The sequence below is a fragment of the Saimiri boliviensis genome, chromosome 2, assembly GCF_048565385.1.
Source record: "Saimiri boliviensis isolate mSaiBol1 chromosome 2, mSaiBol1.pri, whole genome shotgun sequence".
Lineage (NCBI taxonomy): Eukaryota > Metazoa > Chordata > Mammalia > Primates > Cebidae > Saimiri > Saimiri boliviensis.
In genome coordinates, this window is record NC_133450.1 from 192,328,416 (window position 1) to 192,350,208 (window position 21,793).

The 21,793-nt window shown below is 44.1% G+C and overlaps 1 long non-coding RNA gene across 1 annotated transcript; it reads right to left on the reverse strand.

The window, feature by feature from the left end:
• Positions 1 to 1,721: 1,721 nt before the first annotated feature.
• Positions 1,722 to 21,791, reverse strand: LOC141583758 (uncharacterized). Its single transcript, XR_012516650.1, has 4 exons — positions 21,355 to 21,791; positions 19,489 to 19,611; positions 4,491 to 4,709; positions 1,722 to 4,251 (listed from the first exon to the last, which is right to left on the reverse strand). It is a non-coding gene; the product is annotated as an uncharacterized LOC141583758 (long non-coding RNA).
• Between the last annotated feature and the right edge of the window lie 2 nt (positions 21,792 to 21,793).

Consider the following 21,793-nt stretch of genomic DNA (forward strand, 5'->3'; position numbering starts at 1 on the left):
TGAGAAACTGAACAGAGGACAGTAAGACTACCCAGATATTATCAGAAGAGGAGCAAATGGAGGAGGATGTGTGACCGGAGCTCAGAAACTAGGAGTAAAGAGTGAGATCTGGACCATCAGAACCCACAGTCAGAAACTCCACTGGAGACAGGAGGGTGGACAATGAATACCTTGATTATTTTCTTTCCTCCTGTTTTCCAGTCCCTCACCTGTGCGTGCCTTTGACCACATGGCCAGAAGTAAGTGACCCAAGGAAGCACAGCCTGCGGGAATCAGGTCCCAGCACCAATACATAGCAGGGGTGGGAAAGATTGAGGGCAAACAGGTCCAGGACAGACACAGGAGGATTCCATAACTTTGTGATTAATAAAAGTCCAGTCTTTAAGATTTCAATCTCAAACTCCATTTAAATCTCTTTTCCCTTCTCTTGCCCTCACATGGAGCACTCTTGAGCTGGGATATTGTCTTCTAGAAATGAAAGTGGAAAAAGGGTATGATCTGGGTCTGAGATATCCACTCCCCCTCCTTCTTCAAGGCCCAGCCCTTCCTGTGTATTTGAGGTGGGCAGAAGGAGAAGAAACTGGAAAAATGTCTTACTCATCTGGCCACAGCTGCAGTCCCTTCTGGGTTGGCTGGTACTGCTTCTCCGGCTAACACTGGCCACTGATGTCCTCACTGTGGCAGACATTCAAATGCTGGTCAGTCCTCTGGAGGACTCATGGGGCCAAGCCAAACCACCTTCTGCAATGTTCCCTGAGCCCAATCGGAAATTCTTCCACTCTTGCCAGGGCAACTGTGGGGCTTTGTATAGGCAGCTCCCCTTCTGCCCCTATATTCACCTTGAAATAATTCCAGTTATCTCCTACTTAACCAGGTGAGTTCAAGGGCAGATCAACAAATAATATCCAACTTGAAGGGGACAGCATGCCCATTGTCCCTTCTTCTAGGGACCTCCTGCTTTATGTCTGTTCTCTGGAGTCTCCCCAATAGTTGGCTTAGCTGGGAGGGGTCACTCCTCATTATAAACAGGGCACTTTCCACAAGACAGATGCATCTCACCCTAACTCCCCTCTTTCTCCCTTCGCAGCCATCTCATGAAGATTGGGAAGGAGGGCTGGGGGAAGCCTTGTAGGGATAGATCTGATAGGGATAGCCACCTCCCAGGATGAGCCCTGGGAGAGGAATCTGGCACCATGGTGGACAGCTGAGGGGGTGGCATGCTTAGAGCCTGTTTGTTATCACATCTGGGCTTTAGTTGACGTTCCCAAACAGGAAAATCCTCATCAAACATCCTGTTGCATTTGAACAATGGAAAGGAGGTGGGCTTGCAAAAGATCTTGGGGAAGAGTGTCCCTGAAGGAGGAACAGCAAATGTCAAAGCCTTGACTGCAAGGTAGTTTGCTGTGGCTGAGGGGCAGAAGGGCGCTGGTGGAAGCTGGAGCAAGAGTATGCGTAGGAGGAGATAGAAAAATAAGGGAGGATGGGTGGGCAGCTGTGGATACCTAGGATCTTATAGGCTAAGGTAAGGGCTTAGATTTTTATGTCTGGTTGCTCTGAGAAGCTACTGGGTGTAGCTTATATAACTGGACAGATTTTATTTTTTCAAGGCAGCAAATTCTGTAAGTGGATGGATCATTATGACATTTTCCACTGTCAGAAAAAATAAAACCAACATTGACTACTTACACAAAGAGAGTCTGACGAATGCATATTCACTTCTGGCTAACATTCACTTTATTGTTGAGATGGATACAATGATCTAGAGTTTTGCTCTCCATAGAACTGTCAGGTTAATAGTGTATGAACTCATCATTATTTTGGAGAGACCACTGTGACTGTTCTGTGTGTGGAGTAGAATGGGGGGACAATGATACAGGCAAGTAGACCAGTTAAGAAACTGAGGCAGTGATTTAGCTGACAGAGGAGCATGTCCTGGGTGCTGGTTGAAGCAGTGGAGGTGGTGAGAAGTGGGCAGATTTGGGATGAATTTAGGAGGAGGAGCCTTGCTGAAAGGTCTCAGTTATGAAAGAATGATTCCTGGGATTTGGACCTGGCTGGCCAACTCCCTGGAGGATGAGGCGACCTCCTGGGATGAGAATGACTCTGTAAAGGCGAGATTCATTTGTAGCTGTTGTGCTTTGTTTCTTAACAGTTGTAGCCCCAGGGTCTATAAGAGCATCTGCCACCTTGTAGGTACCCCACAACTATGTGTTGAATAAATGCAAAAGCAAACATTTGATCAGGTTATTACTGAGAAGCCTATACTCACGCTCTTGCCACCAAGACTAAATCGCTCTATACAGACGGTCCCAACTTAGGATGGTTTGAGTTATGATTTTTGACTTTATGATGGTGCAAACATGACATACATTAAGTAGAAAATGTATTTCAAATTTTGAATTTTGACCTTGCTTCAGGCTAGTGGTAAGCAGCATGATACTCTCTTGTAATGCTGGGCAGCTATAATTGCCACAGCTCCCAGTCAGCCACATGATCACAGTGGCAAACCACCATGAGATAGTTAATACTTTATTCTAAAATAAGCTTTGTGTTAGATTATTTTGCCCAACTGTAGGCTAACAGAAGCGTTCTGAGCACATTCAAAGTAGGCTAGGCTAAGCCATGTTAACTTATCTTAGGTTAGGTATTAATTGCACTTTTGACATGATATATTCAACGTGCAATGGGTTTATCAGGACATAACTAGAGTGTATGTCGAGGAACACCTACATATGTTTGCAAGATTTCCACTGAAAAAGGAGGAATGGGCTGGGCACGGTGGCTCACACCTGTAATCCCAGCACTTTGGGAGGCTGAGGTAGGTGGATCACCTGAAGTCAGAAGTTCAAGACCAGCCTGACCAACATGGTGAAACCCTGTCTCTACTAATACAAAAAATTAGCTGAGCATGGTGGTGCATGCCTGTAATCCCAGCCACTTGGGAGGCTGAGGCAGGAAAATCCCTTCAACCTGGGAGGCGAAGGTTGCAGTGAGCTGAGATTGTGCCATTGCACTCCAGCCTGGGCATGAAGAGCAGAATTCTGTCTCAATAAATAAAATAAGGAGGAACAGGGAAGCAGTTCCAGTTGCCTTCTGGATAGGAACAGCACAAACTCACTTTGCTGTCAGAGGAGCAAGTTCTTTCTGCCTTCCTACTGGTCCTGCCCCTTGGAGAACTTGGGAGAATTCACTGAGCAGCAGTAAAATAGCCACCATCCTAGAAGGATTTCTGCTCCTCAGCACAGGCCTAGAGAAGTGTTCATTCTCCAGGGACTCTGCTTCCTGGCCTCAGCTGCCCTGAAGCTCTGTGTGATGAACACAGCCCTAAGCAGTGTTCCCATCAATGTTCCTTCAAAATGAGGTGCTCCCTCTTTACTCCAGCCCCACAGGGATCCCTCTTCCCAGTCACACAGTTTTCATTTGCAATTCTTTAAGGAAGAAGACCATCAAACTCTCTACAGTCTTGGAATCTTGCCGAAAGTAGCAGGAGCCTCTCTTTTATCTGCCTGCTGTTCCTCTTCTGCTTTCAAACAGCCCAGCTTGGAGGGAAACATCCTTTTTGGCAGTGACTCCTTAAAGGGCATAAGAAATAGCCCATTCTGACATCTTTTGACCTTAGACCTCTTGATGCAGCTCCTCACTACCTTGCCTCAACCAGTTCCGCATTTCAGGGACCATACCTACAAGTCCTCATTTGCAGGTATCAGTTTCTGTATTATTCAGGCCTCTTTAGTTATGAACAGAAATCCAAGTAAAATTAGCTTAACTAATAAAGCACAGTTAATGGCTCTAGTAAAAAGAACCAGTTGGGCCTGGCATCTGGATCGCCGTGTCTAGATAAACAAATGATATTGTCAAGTTTTTCTCCTCCCTTCTCCCATCCTTTTCCTTCCATAACTGGTCTCAACTTTTCTCTGTGCTTGGGCCTCATTTTATCTGACCGCAGATGGCTTCATCTTGGCAAGGACAGAGCTTAATCTCGTGGTTCATCTTATGTAGCTCAGCTCTGCCAGAGCAAGAAGAGGGCTTCTCTCTCCTCCTCATGCTTTACTGAACATAAGTTCCAGCCGACTGGCCCAGCTTTGATCAGTTTCCTCATTCAATCTTGGCTGAGGGATGATCACGCGGAGGTCAAGTCATCATCTTTGTGGTCAGGTGCTAAGAATGTGATTGGTAGTCCCACCAGAATCAACCACGTGGTTGGAGTACGGGAGAAACAGCTATCGAAGGGAAGAAGGGGCGGACAGTCATCTGCATAGAGAAAGGAGAGAGAAGCTGGTCAGGCAGAGACAACAGATCCCTCTTACAGTGAGTCAGATTTAATGCCAGGACCCAAAAAAAGAGTGAGCATTCAAAAGACTTGTTTTTCTTTTCTTTCCTAACTTAAACAAGAAATGAAGTTGGTGGACAGAAATCATAATGAGGAAGTGAGCGTTTCTTCCTTTGTAGAGAAGTGTACTAAGGCAGGAGTTTGTAAGGGCATGCCCTACCTTTGCTCGCTGGGATCTTGGAGGCTCTTGAAGAGGAAAGCCATTTCAGGTGACTCAGTGCGGTGGATCAGGCCTTCCTCAGTTCTGTTCTGTCCAATTCTCCAAAGCCAAATAAATAGGAAGTGTGGCAGACGGATTCTTTTTAGTAGCAGTACACTTGGGTTTGTTTACATGGGCATGAGTCCACGGGAAAGCCAATTATTTTCTCTTGCTTCTTTGCTGCATCAGAGAAATGGAGCAATTTTAACGAAGAATTTCAAAGAAACAACACTGGAGTTTACAAAAATGGGACCGTGTAGTGACTGCCAAATCTGCTTTGCTGAAATATCATGACTTGTTCTGAACATAGTGTCCGTTAGAATCTTACCATGCCAGAATCAGAAGGGATCAGAAGAGATCACAGCTAACCCTCTCACATCATAGAGAAAGAAACAGACCCAAAGTGGAAAATTGAGTGATTTAAAGGACCCAGTGAGTGAGAGGAAGCACAAAACCTAATACTGAGGTCTTTTAAATCCCTGCACAAGGATCTTTCCATTAAGTCATTCAACGATGCTTAATAAAATAAATGATGGAGTGCCTGCTACAGAATTTGCTTCTAAATGTCCTTGAAAGCAGTTGATGGGAAAATTCAACCTGGTGCTACAAGTGAAATTGCTAAATGAATTTGATTTTTGCATGTCAAGAATATCTCTACAAAAATATGACTTTGTCTTGGTTTAAACACCATGGGCAACTGAATTCAGACATCAAGGTCATGGCTTTGCTAATCGTGCCTTTGCCTTCCAGGGGCCTTTTCGGTCTTTGAATTCCGTGGTCTGAAGTTTGTCTTACCGAGGAGACTTGACCGTATTTTTGTCATCTCTGGTACCTTCCCAGTTTCCCATCTGTGCTGCTCAAGTCTGATCATCCCCGTGGACCCTCATCATCACAGCAAGGCTGTGTAGGGTCATTCGCTCTTCCACATTCCCCTTGCTCTGTGTCCTGCAACCTGGCCTATCTGGAATATAACCCTGCAGCTTCCAGCTGGGCTCAGCAAACTGACCAGAGGTGGAAGAGAAGAGGGTGAAGTTGTAATTATTGCCCGGTTCCCTCCCTGTGAGATCTCCAAGGGCCGGCTGCATCTCTCCATTAATAATCTCAGCCTCCACCAAGTGGCTCCTCCCATCACAGGACTCTCTCTCCAGCTACCAGTAGCTCTCCTTCCACTCTCCTGGAGGCCTGGGCAGGTAACAGCGCCTGCTATGACTTGTGCTTTGATGAGCCCTTTGGGGTTCCGCACTGTCTCTTGTGGTTTCCCCACACCCTGCCATCCCTTTAAAAAATAATCTCTTTATTAAACTCACCCCAAGTTACCCGTTTGAGTGTGCCGCCTGTTCATCTGGGACTCTGACTGATACACTACCTGACTCCAACCTGAGACTTCATCTGTCCCAAGAGGGAGAATTTTTGGCGCCTACTTTCAGGAGTCAATGTGTTTGCAGCTTCCTTGAACCTGAACTCCTAAGTCTGAACTGCAAATCCTCACCTTACTCCTGAGAACAAGCCCCCAAGAACTTACAGTAGAACCTCTCACACGGAGACGGCAAGAGGCCAGGAAATGAGGACCTTGAGTGCAGAGGCTGCAGAGCTGTGCTGGCTGGCTGGGATGGCATTAGATGTCTCATATAGCAGAGGGGCAAGAAGAGGGGGTCTGGGGCAAGAGAGAGCCCACTGTGGCAACGCCGGAAGCCAGAGGGTTCCTTACATTTGGCCTAATGAGAACCAGGGGGAGGGATTTGTGTCGTGCTTAGGCCAGAATGCTAGGAGGGGAGCACCTGCCAGGGCCCAGCGTGATGATGGCAGTGAGGCTCTGCTAACTGGACTGAGAGAGGCACCAGGAACTGGTGTACTGAAGCATAGTACTCTCCTCTCAGCAGCAACCACTGCCCTGCCCCCTGCAGATCGCCCACTGGTTCAAACTCCTGCATCCCCCAGCTGAGCCATCCCACGGGCCTCTTAAGCTCCAAGTCCCTGTTCTGACAATCACAGGCTATTCAACAATAGCCAGTGTCTTCTTTATTTCTATCCCTCATTGTGCTAGACACAAAATATGTTTGCTTAAGGAAAGTTTACAGTCACTTACAACCTGCTTGCTGCAGACTGCCACTTGAGCCCAGAACTGTGTGGGATGGCAGGTTCACAGAAGAAACAGTTGCAAAGATGCTCAAAGTGTTCATATCATCTCACATTTTTTCAAAATGTTTCACAGTTTGTCAGACGTTTTCTCATGTATTATATGTCAGTTAATTCTCACAATAAACCTGTTACACATGTGTACCTATACGTGTATGCCTATTATATATCATAGACATATTTAACAGATAAAAATTTTATATCTCTATATATAATGTATCAGAAGTTCAAGGCTTCAAGAAATAAAATGACTTACCCAAGGTGTTATAACAATTCAGAATGAATGGCCTCTTTAGATTTCATATGACCTCGTTGTGTAACATTTTCTTTGTGACTGTGTCTACCTTCCACTTGAGTCTCTTAGCTCATTAAACAGAATCCATGGCTTATATTTTTTGTCCTACATTCCAACAAATGTGTACACGTGTATACGTGTGTACACAATGCATCTTTACTGTTTGAGTACCAAACAACCAGCCATGTATCCACCAATTAGATTAGGAAATCAAACTTCACTATTACTGTCCAAGGCTTCTCTGTGCCCCTTCCTTGTATCTTAACCTCTAACCACTATTCTGAATTTCATCTTTATCATATGAATGTATCTATATCACTTAATTGTATATGTAGTTTAAGTTTAAATAAATGGGTAAATGGCTTATTTATCCTCACCACCATCCTCTGTCCCCACACCCCCTCCATGTACATGCACAGTGTCCTACCCACAGTAGGCCCTTGGCCTGGCCTGGCTCTAGCATGACCAGAAAGCATCTGGCTGCCCACCATCATTTCCAAGGGCTTGAAGAAGTCTAGTCAAAGGTTGGCATTGGGTTCTGGGGAACAAATATCATGAGAACACAGTATCTTGGAGCACCTAGCTACATTACATGCCCATGCTCCTACTCTGGTGGAGTCTTTTGGTAATCATTCAACAGGTTCTTCTTGCTTGCTGCACAGACAAAGCCAGTTCACAGAGACAGTATTATTGCAGTAAAGGTTTTCAAGGATAATTTTGTGGGCAGGGGGCTAGGGAATGGGTGCTGCTGATTGGTTGGGGTTGAAATCCTAGGGGTATGAAAAATAGTCCTCATGCATGGAATCCTCCTCTGGATGGAGGCCATAGGACCCCATCAAGTTTACTCATGAGTCACAGGTCAAGGTGGGATCAGTTGGTGGCCAGAATCAAAAAGTCTAAAAAAATCTCAAAATACCAATTTTTAAGTCGGCAATAGGGATGCTACCTATAGGAGCAAGTTTGGAGGTCACATATCTTGTGAGTTCTGGCCCCATGACTCTTGAGCAGTAAGGGATTGTAGAAACTACACCTACATTTTAGCAGAATTCGGGCCCCTCCCATAATCCTAATCTTGTGGCTTTTCATTCATTTTACCAAAGTGTCTTTGGTTCCTCAACAAGGAGGAGGTTAGTTTTAGGGAGGGACAATTATCATTCTTGTTTCCAAGTGAAACTAGAAACCAATTATTCCCTGGTTAGCTTGGCCTACACACAGGAATAAGTGAGAATAGCCAGGTTGTAAGGCTAGAAGCAAGATGGAGTTGGCCATGTTAGACTTCTCTTGTTGTCATGATTTTTGCAAATGAAGTTTTACTTTGTAGCCACAAATCACGTCTATTGAGGGAGAAGTCCTAGTGACTGTCTTACTTGTGGAGCTCAAAAATCTTTTCTCTGTGGGCCTTGCTTCTGAGTCGCTGGTGACAAGCACCCCCAACCCCCTTAATGATCCACCATTAACCTAATTTTCATTTCCTTACACATGTCCCTGTCCAATTCTTGGAGAATTTATGCCACATTTTAACAATCATTTCAATAATGCAAGCGGTTTGTGCAAACCTTAAGAATGACATTTTTCCATCTGTAGGTCATGACCCATTCATGAGTTGTAAAGTCAACTTAGTGGATTCAGACCAGGATTTTTAAAAAATGAAATAGAACTGGGCATTACCTCATCAAGCAGCCAGGATTACAAAAAAAAAATCAGAATGTGCTCCCAGTAGCAAGGTAGCAAATGGTAAATGTTATTTTGTGAAAAGTGTGTGTGTGTGTGTGTGTGTGTGTGTCCTGGGTCACAATGTAAATGTATTTCTTTCTATAAGTTATGTTCAAAAAATGTTTTTAAGCCACTGCTCTAGAGGAACCTTGCCAGGGACATTGGTTGCTTGCTCATCTACCCCCTATTCCACCTCTCCTTATGGTAGAATAATCCTGTGGTTTGGATGGGCTGTAGGAGTGGCCATGAACGGCCTGAGCCAATTACCATAATTTCAACCCAGTTGCTACCAGGATTGGTTTAGGGATGGTCAGCAATCCAATGCCTAGACCAACTAGGACATGTCATTCCCTGGCCACAGTCAAGGGACACATGACCCAATTAATGCAGGGATCCATCTTCCAGGAAATCCAACCACATCCTTTGATGGGCCTGGAAATCTTACAAAGACATGCTTTGAAGAGGCCCTGTCTTGCCTGAAACACAAAAAGGCTATTCACTATGCACCCCACCCCACCCCCAGACCAGAGCCGGCCAGGGAGGGAGAAGAAAAGACCAAAAAACAAACAAGTAAGACACAGAATAATTTTAAGTGACACCATTAATAACCTACTTATAAAAGTCATGGTTTTGCTACCTTAAAGAGAGCTTTGTAGGTGACCACAGGTCCTTCTCAAGCACTGGGTTCCCTCAAGGAGTAGTTTACACATGGAAAAGACTGGATACTTAGGAGGCTGAATACCTAGGGAAACAGATTTGAGAATCATCAGCATGTCCATGCCAGGGAAAGCCAGGGATGCATTTGAGGCTGTCCAGGAAGAGGTTCTAGCCAAAGGGAGAAGACCTGGGGCAGACCCTGGGGAGCAATAGCGCCTGGAGTGGATAGAGAAAAAGTGGTCAGAGAGAAGATGGATACTACTGCACTCGTCCTGTTGCAGTGTGGTGGACACAAATGAGAACCGCATTCCCTCCTGTTCTCCTCTGTAGTCTACCAAGACCTGGTCTACACTGGCCTCCAGACTCTCAGGGCTCTTGTGATGGAACTCTGGGCAACGGGAGCAGTAGAGGGAGAAGGCTAACTGGGTACACTTTCGAATGGGCAGAGAGCCTCTTGAAGGAAAGAAGACATCCAGGAAAGAGGATGGGGTGGCATAAACCACACTTTGAAAGAAAGTTTAACTGTAAACCCCTAGCATCATTAAAAATGTTCTGGCTGGGCATCGTGGCTCAGGCCTGTAATCCCAGCACTTTGGGAGGCCAAGGCGGGTATATCACCTAAGGTCAGGAGTTTGAGACCAGCCTGGTCAACATAGTGAAACCTCTTCTCTACTAAAAATACAAAAATTAGCCAGGCGTGGTGGCACGTGCCTATAGTCCGAGCTACTTAGGAGGCTGAGGCAGGAGAATCGCTTGGACCTGGAAGGTGGAGGTTGCAGTGAGTTGAGATCTCACTAGCCTGGGAGAAAGAGTGAGACTCCATCTAAAAAAAAAATGTTCTTTTCAATAAAAACTTAAATGACTTTTTCGTGTGTGTGGGAGGAGTCAGACTGTTGTTTATTTTGATGGAACATTATGATGAGAGGGCTCAGGGATGGTCAGCTATACTGGAGTTGTTAATATAAGCCTAGAGTAGGTAATAAATTGTATGCAGCCATCTCCCTCACTCAACCGTGAGCTCCTAGAAAAAAACAAGAGTTGAGCTGAGAGCAGACGATGTAGCAATGCTTGAGGGAGGCAGAAAGATCTCCTTTACTTAGCCCAGTTCCCCGAGGCGCACCTGCCCTTCCCAGCCAACCCTACTTAGAAGGGCTGGGAGAGAGACAACAGTGCAGTCCCCCAGCCTGAAGAATCGAGAGGCAGGAACCACCTCAGAAATAACATGGAGTTCTCTGAAATGAAATAGAGCGGGTGTGGGGTAGAACCTAGAACCTTCCAGGAGCTCAGACATACATTCTATAAGGAGACGGATTTCCAGCATTTTCTTCTTTTGTTTCTCTTAGCTTCACAGTGAAGTTCCTTTGGGAAGTACCTCACTGTCTCACTATCTTACTGGAAATGAGAAAGGGGCTCTGGTTTTATTCTGGGGCCTGAAGGAGGAGTCAGGAGCTGTACTTTGGGGGCGCTGGGTATGACGACTCCGGGGCAGAGTTGAAGATGCTGGAAGGGTCTGCCCCATCTGAGCAGTGCTCAGCCTATGTCCAGGATCTCTGAAATCTCTCCTGAAAATTCACCCTGGCCTCTGCTTTTGACTTAGGTGAGACGTTTTCCAGAGTCCCGCTCCTGCAGCCACATTCCTCCCCAGCTTGGTTCAGCTCAACTCAGCTGTGGTGCCAGGAAGACACTGGGGCTCTTCAAGAAGAAACCTCACCTTCTTTTCTCAGAATGCAGAGATGGCCGGGGCTCTGGGCCTCTCCGGTCTTTCCTGGAAATACCATATGGTATTTCCATGGGCTCATGTAGAAAATGGCATTTGCCTTGGATGTTATGAATCCACAGAACCTCCCTTCTGGCTCTCGTTTGGTCCAGCATTTCTGAGCTGACCCCACTGCCACCCCGACTCCTGGTGCTGAGCACTGGAGACATAGGGGGCCTTGATCATCTTGGAGATTGTAGGCCAGGGAACGTGTGGAGGGGTCAAAAACAAAAGTGATCAGGAGGGCCTCAAATGCCTCAGTAAGGAGGTATGGTTTTGAGCTGGAGTCCCAGGATTTGGCACGTGGAGTGGCTGAGGCGCGGAGGATGACCGATAAGAGGAGAGTGATCATCCCTCCCTCCCTGTGGGAGCACTCACTTTTCCCCTCAGGGATGGAGTGATCAACAGCTGCTGGTCTTTGTGTAGCATCCCTTCTGGTAACAGAAATCTGGTGAGGATTCCTTTGGGAAATGACTCCACTTCAACCACCCACGCCATATGGGTCTGGTGGGGCTGCCAAACACAGTGTCATGTCCAACCTGATTTCCACCATGGTAGAAAACAGAAGACCCAGGTTCAGCCAATCACAGTGCCTCAAGACCCCGGCTTCAGCGATTGATATAAGGCAGTGGTTCTCAGCATAAGGCTGTACTGAACCCCACACCTCTGGCACTGAAAAAGCAAGGTGGCAGTTTTATTTTTGTTATTATTAGATTGAGGAGCATGTCTGACATTTAGTGACTGGGGAGCCAAACATCAGCAGCACCCAGGACAGTGTCTTATAACAAAGAACTGTCTTACTCCAAAGGCCAATACACTTTGTTGAAAAACCCTGACCTAAAGGATGGGGCCCTGGTCCCAACTGGAGCAAAATTAGTCTATTCCTGGGGTTTTGTCTAAGAATGTCTGGCAAGAAAAGGTGTCTTTCTTTGGGTTCCCCAGCTCAAGGTGAGCCTGAAGCACCTTGGCCGTTCCCTCTATCCTATAATGCACACAAGAAGATGTCTGAGGGAGAGAACAAGGCCAACACAGAGAAAGCCTGGGATGAGAGATGGAGACAAGAGTGTGAGGCAGCCAGTGACATCATCTGATCATCTGCCCTTGTCCTTTTCTGTTATGACAGCCAAAACACTTTTTTTTTTTCTCTTTCGAGTCAGGTTTTTTCTATTGTAACCTAAAGAATGGGTTAATCCAATCCCATGGCTGGGTGCGATGGCTCACACCTGTAATCCCAGCACTTTGGGAGGCCGAGGTGGGCGGATCACTTGAGCCAAATGGGGTATTAAGTTCAAGACCAGCCTGGGAAACATGGTGAAACTCTGTCTCTACAAAGAATATTAAAAAATTAGCTGGATGTGGTTGCATGCACCTGTAGTCTCAACTACTTGTGAGGCTTACGTGGGAGGATGGCTTGAGCCCTAAAGACTGAGACTGCAGTGAGCTGTGACTGCACCACTGCACTCCAGCCTGGGTGACAGAGAGAGAGAGATCTCGTCTCAAACTTAAAAAAAAAAATAAAATTGTTTTTAAAAATTTTAAAAAGAGTCCTAATCACTCTGAGGCTTCAGGAAGTAATGTTCCTTCTCTCTGGTGATGGATGTAGGAAATACAAATTTTAGAAGGCAGCTTCAGCTCTCCTATTCTCCCAAACCTCCCTCCACACTTTCTACAAGCAGGAAACAGCTCCAGAGAAGGATTACACAGCAAACTAGTGGCAGAGACCATATTGGAGGTCAAGTCTCTTGTCTTAGAGCTTGGAACAAACAGCCTACTCTTGTTTAATAAAATCAAATGTAAGCTCCTGTCACTGGAGTCGGGGTGTAACTGTGTCCTTAATACCTCATTTGGCATTCAGGGGGAGATACACAAAAGGAAACTATGTCTGGGTCCACTAGGAACTTTCAAGCTGGTTGAAGCCACCATTGCTGCCGAGGTCCTGTTGATTTGGCTTAAAAAGTGGGATATTCAGATGAAACTGGAAACACAGGACACTCAAACTAAAGGGCAGTGAATTTCAAGCCTGCTGCGGTTCACCCTCCTTCCTCCTGGGTTTTCCAGGTGAGGCAGTGAAATTGCTCCCTGGGACCTCCCATTTCCTCTGCAAAAGACCATCAGGTGATAGCTGGCATCCTTCTTTGGCCCAGAGCATTCTTAGAGATGCCTTGTGGCCAGGAGTCTACTTTATTTATTTATTTATTTATTTATTTATTTATTTATTTATTTATTATTTGGAGACGGAGTCTTACTCTGTTGCCCAAGCTGGAGTGCAGTGGTGCGATCTCAGCTCACTGCAACCTCTGCCTCCCAGGTTCAAGCGAGTCTCCTGCCTCAGCCTCCTGAGTAGCTGGGATGACAGGCATGTGCCACAATGCCTGGCTAATTTTTTCTGTGTTTTTAGTAGAGATAAAGTTCCACCATGTTGGCCAGGCTGGTCTCAACGGCCAGGACTCTTAATTAGATGAAAATGGGATCTTCTGCCCTTACCTTTAAGTTGGAAGGATTTATGCAAGGCCTGATTTAGATAGGGGGAGACTACTCTGCAGAAAGTGGGGCACCTGCTCACCTTTAAGTGCTTTTCTGATACTGAGCTGTCAGAGCTCCTAGATCTTCTGGCATGCCCACTATTCACCACCCCTGCCTGCCTTCCTCCTCCCCATTACACAGACAAAAGTCACTGTCAGGTATTTGCTGCAGCAGAATAAAGTCTTAACTGTGATAGGTATGGAAGGGATTCAAACTAAAGCGATTTAACAACACAACCCAAAGAAATTCAGCTTCTGACATTATGTCTTGTCTCTAATTCCAAAATACACTCACAGGCTCTCTTTCCTCCCCTTTCTTTCAAGTTGATTTCTCCAAATGCTTGGGTTTCTGCAGGAATTTTTTTTTAGTGTTTCTGAATATTTTGTTTTGTTTTGGTTTCACTTGAACTTTTGTTATGAATGTCCAGCTTTCTATGCAGTAGAAATCATGGATTTATCCCCTATTCTCTATCTCAGAGGGACTTCTTGAGGTTTCTTAGCTTACGATCGATTTTTGTAAGTGTCCCATGGATACTGGAAAAAGGAAGGAGGTTCTGGTTTTTTGTGCATGTGAATTTGTGTGTGGAGAGTTGGGTATATGTGTGTGCACATTTAATCTTGGTAGTTATTCTTCCTCACTTTTTTAGTGCTTGAGTTGCCAAATAGAGTTGGATTAAGCTCTCTACAGTACTGCTGTGCTTCTGTTGAATTCTTTCATCCAGTGTGAATGCTGTTTGGATGTATAGTTTTAAATGTGCAAGTGAATGTGTATATGTGTGTATGTGTGTGTGTGTTTGTAGGTCTGTGTTTGTGTATGTGTGTTCAGGTCTCCTACAAAGAGGCCACATGGGCATGTGCCCCATGTCTTATGGCCTTTTTCTTTCTTTCTTTCTTTCCTTACGCTTTTTCAGAACATGTGATTAAACAGAAATTTGAGCCAAGAGGAAGGCGTAGTGGCAACCTACTGAAAATCCTCAATTTGTCTTGACCGCAAGGGAATTTTCCTGATTGACCAAGGGAAAAGCCAGGCTCTCCCCGAGACAATGCAAGTCAATAGTGCAGACTGACAGGGAGGAAGAATGGAGAACAATAATGAAGCAATGCACCTAGCCAGGCTGGCAGCAAACAAGGGCATACCTGACACGTAGGCCATCAGCTCTGAAACCCTACCAAGAGAGCAAGATGTTTCAACGGACAAAAAGAGTGGCAGTGGGTACTTGAAAAGCAGGGACAACTACATTAGGGAAGTTGGTCTGCATGGAGCAAAAACTCCCCCACTGGGCACAATTTGGGCCTAGGATTCTAGTCTTGGAGGGGGAAGGGTAAGAGGGAGGTTGGGCCAGACTTGGCGGAATTGTGGATAACACAAGGGATCACAGCAGAAGCATAGCTGTGCACACTGGCAGAAGCCTAGTGGAGGCTGTATCGCAGGAAGGCAGGCAGAGACTGCTTAATGTTCAGGTGGCTGAGGACAGGAGTAGTGCTGAGAACTGCTGCAAACAGAGCCACAGCCTGCAGCTGTGGCACTGCCTCTCAGGACAAGAGAGAAGATGCTCAAGTCCGCTGGTCCTCCCCAGCCCTAACTCAGAGGGGCCAGGAAGTCTGAATCCCATTTTATTTCTCTGATGAGGAAGGGAGGGCACTGAAGGCCAGAGGATGTGTCTCAAGGGAAACAGGGAACGCACTGGGGAGTGGGGAGAGCTTAGTGCACCTCTTTCTGTTTTTGGCAGATTACACAGTCAAAAATAAACAAGGATTAGCTACAAGGATGAAATAAACACACGCATACACATTCACACACAAATTAAATATACAAACACATACAAGTTAATGTACACAAAAAACAGAGTCCACTTCTGTTTTCTAGTATCCATAGGGCATGTATAAAAATTAATCCTAAAATAAGAAATACATTTCCCAAAGCCAAATAAAAAGTATTTATCCACAGGTCAAATTCTATATCCATAGTGAATTTAAAATTAGACATTCACAACAAACGTCTGTATGAAAACAAAACAACACAAAACACAAAACGAAATAAAACAAAACATTTTCCTAAAGTAACACAGGCATTTGGGGAAACCAGTTTGAAAGACGGGGGTGGGGATAGACAGCCTGTGAGCATATTTTTAATGTTAGAGAAGTGGCAGAGACAATGCCAGAAGTTGAATTTCTCTTGTACTGTATTGGCAAAATAGCTTTTGTTTCAATCCTCTTTGACACCTATGCCAGTTACAATTGTGTTCTGCTATAGCAGAGAACTTGGTAATGATTTTTAAGTTTATCTGTGTAATAGGGGAGGTTAGGTAGTAGTAATTTTGCTCCTGGTTATTAGTTGATTGACCTTTCCATGGACAAAAAGTAAAAATACAGGGAAAATGTATCTTCCTAAATGCATTTATGAGATGGCAGGAAAGCAGGAGACTCTCAGGCCAAAATACTAAGTGAAAGAAAGAACTCAGGAGCACTGCAACTGGCTGTTGTTCTTAGGGCATTTATTTAGCTTCTGTTGCCTGGTCTCACAGAGCACAGGAAATGGGAGGCAAAGATCAGGGGCCATCCAAGGCCCCTGGACACTTCCCCCATAAAGATAAGACCCCCGATGTTTACACTTCCAATGAAAGGGTAAACCAGAAACAAATACCAACCCCATCAACTGCTGGGAGTTTGTGAAAACCCAGGTTTCTAGTAGAAAAGGAGAAATAATGTCATCACTGAAAATTTGGAACTGCAAGCTCTCTGTCATGCTGCCTAAAACCCAAATGCATATTACCTATATGGGCCAAACCATAAACAAATTAAAAAACTCAAGTCTGGGAGGCCAAGGTGGGTGGACCACCTCAGGTCAGGAGTTCAAGGCCAGCCTGGCTAACATGGTGAAATCCCATCTATACTAAAAAAAATAAAAAAAAATACAAATATTAGCCAGGCATGGTGGCTCATGACTGTAATCTCAGCTATTCAAGAGGCTGAGACATAAGAACTGCTTGAACCTGGGAGGCAAAGGTTGCGGCACGCTGAGATCGTGTCATTGCACTCCAACGTGGGGGACAGAGTGAGACTCTGTCTCAAACAACAATGACAACAACAAAACTCAAGTCAATAATTTAGAGTAATCAAAGACTGGTATTGGTGCAGGTGGCAAAAATAAATGCAAATCCTTGATAAAACTTACTTAGAAATAAATGGAACAAATGTTTTGAAAGACCCCTACCAATAAAGACTATAAAACATTGTTGAGAAAAACTAAAGATCCAAATAGATGAAGAAATATATCATGCTCCTGGATGAGAAGACTCATATTGTAAAGATGTCAATTCTCCACAAATTGATTTATAGTTCAGTGCAATTTCAATAAAAAGCATAGCAGGCTTTTTTGTAGATATTGACAAACTATCACTAAAATTTTCTTGGAACTATGAATACCTTAGCATAGGCAAAACCAAAGAAGAACGAAAGTGGAAAACTTCTTCCACCTAATTTTGAGACTTACCATAAAATACAGTAATCAAGTCAGTAAGGTTGGCATTAAAACAGACAGACCAATGGGGAAAAAAAGAGAGTCCATAAATAGATCCATAAATACACAAATGATTTTTTACAAAGTCACCAATGTAGTCCAATGGGGAAATTTTCTTAAGAAATCTTAACAAATTATGCTGGATCAACCGGATGTCAGTATAGAACAAACTAAACTTTGATTCATACCTCACATCATAAGTAAGGGTTAATTCAAGATGGCTTAAAGACTTAGATGAAGAAGCTAAAATTATAAAACAACTAGAAGAACACATAGGAGGAAATCTTTGTGATTGCGGGGGCAGTGAAAATATTCTGCATGATACTGTCACTGTATGTTCGTCAAAGCCCACAGACAACAGGAGTGAATCCAAAGGTAAACTATTGATTTTGGGTGGTAATGATGTGACAGTGTAGGTTCATCGATTGTAACAAATGTACCACTCTGGTAGGAGATGTGGACAGTGAGAGAGGCTGTGGGTGTGGGTGAAGTCAGGGAAAATGGATAAGAACTCTATGTAATTTCACTTCAATTTTGCTGTGAAACTAAATCTGCTCTAAAAAAATGAAGTCTATAAAATAATAAACAGAAAAGACAGATTACTTACAAAGAAAAACCATTAGACTCCCATCTAATTTCACATAAACAATGGAAGGCAGAGACAGTGAAATGATATGTTTAATTTTTGAGAGAAAACAGTTATCAACCTAGAATGCTATTTTCAGCAAAAACATTGTTCAAAAATGAGGGCTAAATAAAAACCTTTTCAGTCAAACAACAACTAAGATTATTTGCTGCTGGTAGACTCTTGCTAAAAGAAATTTTAAAAGATACACTTCAGGAAGAATAACAGTAACAGTAATTTGAGGTAGAAAGTGTGAGAGGTAAAAAGAAATGGAGATCAGAGAAAGTGGTTAAAAAATGTTTGTAAAAATGTACACACTTATTTTCTCTTGATATCCTTGCCTCTTTGTAATGTGATTTTGCAGTTCCTTTATATATTAAAAAAAAAAAAAAAATTGAGTCTTTTCCTCTAACCTTTGAATCTGGGCTCACCCACAGTTAATGGTCAAACCAATGGGATGTGGTAGAAGTGATGTGCCAGTGGTTTTTTTTTTTTTTTTTTTTTTTTTTTTTTTTTTTTTTTTTTTTTTTTTGCGACAGGGTTTCACTCTGTCGCCCAGGCTGGAGTGCAGTGTTGTGATCATGGCTCACTGCAGCCTTGACTTCCTGGTCTCAAGCGATCCTCCAAACTCTCAGCTTCCCGAGTAGCTGGGACTACAGGCATGAGCCACCACACCTGGGTAATTTTTGCATTATTTTGTAGATAAGAGGTTTTGCCATGTTACCCAGGCTGGCCTCAAACTCCTGGGCTCAAGCCATCACCCACCTTGGCCTCCCAAAGTGCTGGGATTACAGGCATGGGCCACCATGCCTGGTCCATGATAGTTCTAAACCTGAGACTCCAGGGTCTTGCACACTTTCATTAATTATCTTGGACCTCTGAACTGTCATGTTAACAAGCTTAGGCTAGCCTGCTGGAGGGTGGAAAACAACATGGAGGAGCTGATCTAGCTCATTACCCTCTTCCACCTGACGGCTGACTCACAGGTGAGCTCAGCTAAAATCAGCATAAATTGGCCTAAACCTAAAAAGCTGTCCAGCCTACCTACAGTCTTATGAAAAATGATCCCTGGTTATCATGGATAACTAAATTTTGAGGTGATTTGTTATTCAGTTAGAAGCACCAAGAATTGGCAATAGCTAATAATGGTATAAGTCAATAATATCTTGTAGGTTAGAAAATAAGATAGAAGGCCGGGCGCGGTGGCTCAAGCCTGTAATCCCAGCACTTTGGGAGGCCGAGGCGGGTGGATCACGAGGTCAAGAGATCAAGACCATCCTCTCGATCAACATGGTGAAACCCCGTCTCTACTAAAAACACAAAAAAGTAGCTGGGCATGGTGGCACATGCCTGTAATCCGAGCTACTCAGGAAGCTGAGGCAGGAGAATTGCCTGAATCCGGGAGGCGGAGGTTGCGGTGAGCCGAGATCACGCTATTGCACTCCAGCCTGGATAACAAGAGCGAAACTCCATCTCAAAAAAAAAAAAAAGAAAAGAAAAAAAAGAAAATAAGATAGAAATAAAATATGCAACAACAAATAGGATGGGCAAATGAATAGAATTGAAACGTTCTAAGGTGAATAAAAAAGAGATTTATTGGCCAGGCACGATGGTGGCTCATGCCTGTAAGGTGGGAAGATCACTTGAGGTCAGGAGTTCGAGACCAGCCTGACCAAGATGGGGAAACCCCATTTCTACTAAAAATACAAAATTAGCTGAGTGTGGTGGCACATACCTGTAATCCGAACTACTCGGGAGACTGAGGCAGGAGAATCGCTTGACCCCAGGAAGTGGAGGTTGCATTGAGCTGAGATCACATTATTGTACTCCAGCCTGAGCAACAAGAGTGAAACTCTGTCTAAAAAAAAAAAAAAAAAAAGAGGTTTATTTTTCTCATATAATAAGAAATAAGCATTATGGAGCTGGTGCAGCTGTTCGGGAAATTTATCAGAAACTTAGACTCTCTCCAGGTTTTCTCTCTACAGTCCTAAGTTTTGGCTATCACCCTTATGTTTACAAAATGGCTGCTGTACCTCCAAGCATTGCAACCGTGTTCCAGGCAGAGAGAATATGATGTCTCTTTCTTTTTTTAACTGGGAAATATGTACAGGCTCCACCTTGTGGAAAGTAGACTTCTGTTTCCATTTCACTGGCCAGAACTCTGTCACATGGCAATACCTAGGTACAAGGAGCCTGGGGAATTCATATGTGTATTTTTCTAGGTGAACTGCATTCCCAGAGAAAATCAGGACTCCATTATAAAGCAAATGTAGGAATGGGTATAGTTTAGATGACTAGCAGTCTCTGCTCTCTATTTTGGCAAAAACATCTTACATAAGAGAATAATCCAAAAGGAAAAGCAAATGATGTCCTTCGCATAAAGATTAAGAGGCAACATTACATAGGGTACAAGGCACTGGAGTGAGACTCCTAGTACTAGCTCTGCAGTTGACTTGCTGGGGAACTGATCTAAGTTTCTCCCTCTTTAAATCAAGACATTGAAGTAAATAACAGGGAATCCTTTTAAACAACAAGTAAGTCTGTAAAGACTGAAAGGAATCAACACTTATGATAGATTCCTTATGTGCAATGGCTCATTTAGACCTCATAACAATACCTCCCTTTATCACGGGGATGCTAAATCTCAGAGTGATCAAATAGTGTTCACAGACCCACATCTACTGAGTGGCAGAGCCAGAATTTCAAGTAGGGTCTGCAGGCCTCCAAAGCCAGAGGCTTCTTTCCACTGCCCATCCAACCTTTCTCAAAAGGCAAATAAGGTCATGCATTTTTATTTACTGAATTTTAAGTAAACCAGTCTTTTGAAGCGGGCTTAGTGCCACCTGCAGCAGAATTAACTATGATGTCTATTACGAATGTAGATTCCTGTACCTTCTCCAGAAGAACTGAAGCAGATTTGCTAGGGCCCATTGAGACCCAAGAATCTGCATTATTAAAAGCTCTCCAGGTAATTTGGAGAGACTTTACGATTTGGGAACCATAATTTTAAACTAATAATTTAGTGTTCCATTCTAGTGTAGTTTATGGATCTGTGGTTCATGGAAATTTCCTCCTAGTATCAGGATGATAAAATTTACAAACCGGTCTGTTTTTCCTTCCTGTTGAATCCACTGAATTCCATGGAAAATGTTAAGAAACTGGAAGTGTGATTAACACTGATTAATCTAGGCTCTGTACGTCAAGGGCATGGACTAACATGAACACACATGCTGATTAGAGTCATACGGAGCTGGAAGGGGATGGGCAAAGAAATGGCATTAACTAAATATTTTCTATGTTCCAGACACTGTACCAGACACATTACATCATCTAAGGAGCCCAAGACAAGTGATTCAATCCTTTTCATTTATAAACGGGGTAGGTACTATTATTATTTACATTTTAGAGATGAGGAAGCTAGAGGCCAAAGAAAAACAGTCACTTTCTGAGATCATTCATTCATTCATACAATAAAAATCTCATTAGCTTTTATCTTATGCAAGACATTGCAAATAGAGCAGCAAAAAGACAATCTAGAGACCTCAGGTGGCACAAAGCCCACCAAGTCTCCATTGAAGAAACTGGAACTGGGAGGGCTTACTGGGACTGGAGCCTGCCAGAAACCGTCTCTCTGGAATCCTTCAGTCTGATCAAGAGGGGAGTTCGCTGCTGAGGCTGCTGGCGCTGCGGTCTAGAGCAAGTTTTAGGCCTCTTGAGCCTGCTGGAGACTCAGAAAGGTTAGCTGACCTGCCGAAGTAAGTGTCCCAGCCAGGAGGGAGAAAGCGCGCGGGTCTCAGATCCCAGCTCCAATATCCACGCCCTTTCCCTTTTCATTTCCAGGAAGGAAACCTTCACAGGTGGGGAAAATGCTCACCCAGTGACTCTGAAGTAGTACACAAGTTGACATTAGAGGCTGGTTCTGATTCCTGCTATCAAGGTTTATTTAATTCCAAGCTCAAATGACACAGAAAATAAAACTTTCTCCTTAAAAGGTTCTGCGGGCAAATATTCTCTGTTCTACGTAACAGCCTCCTCGGCTG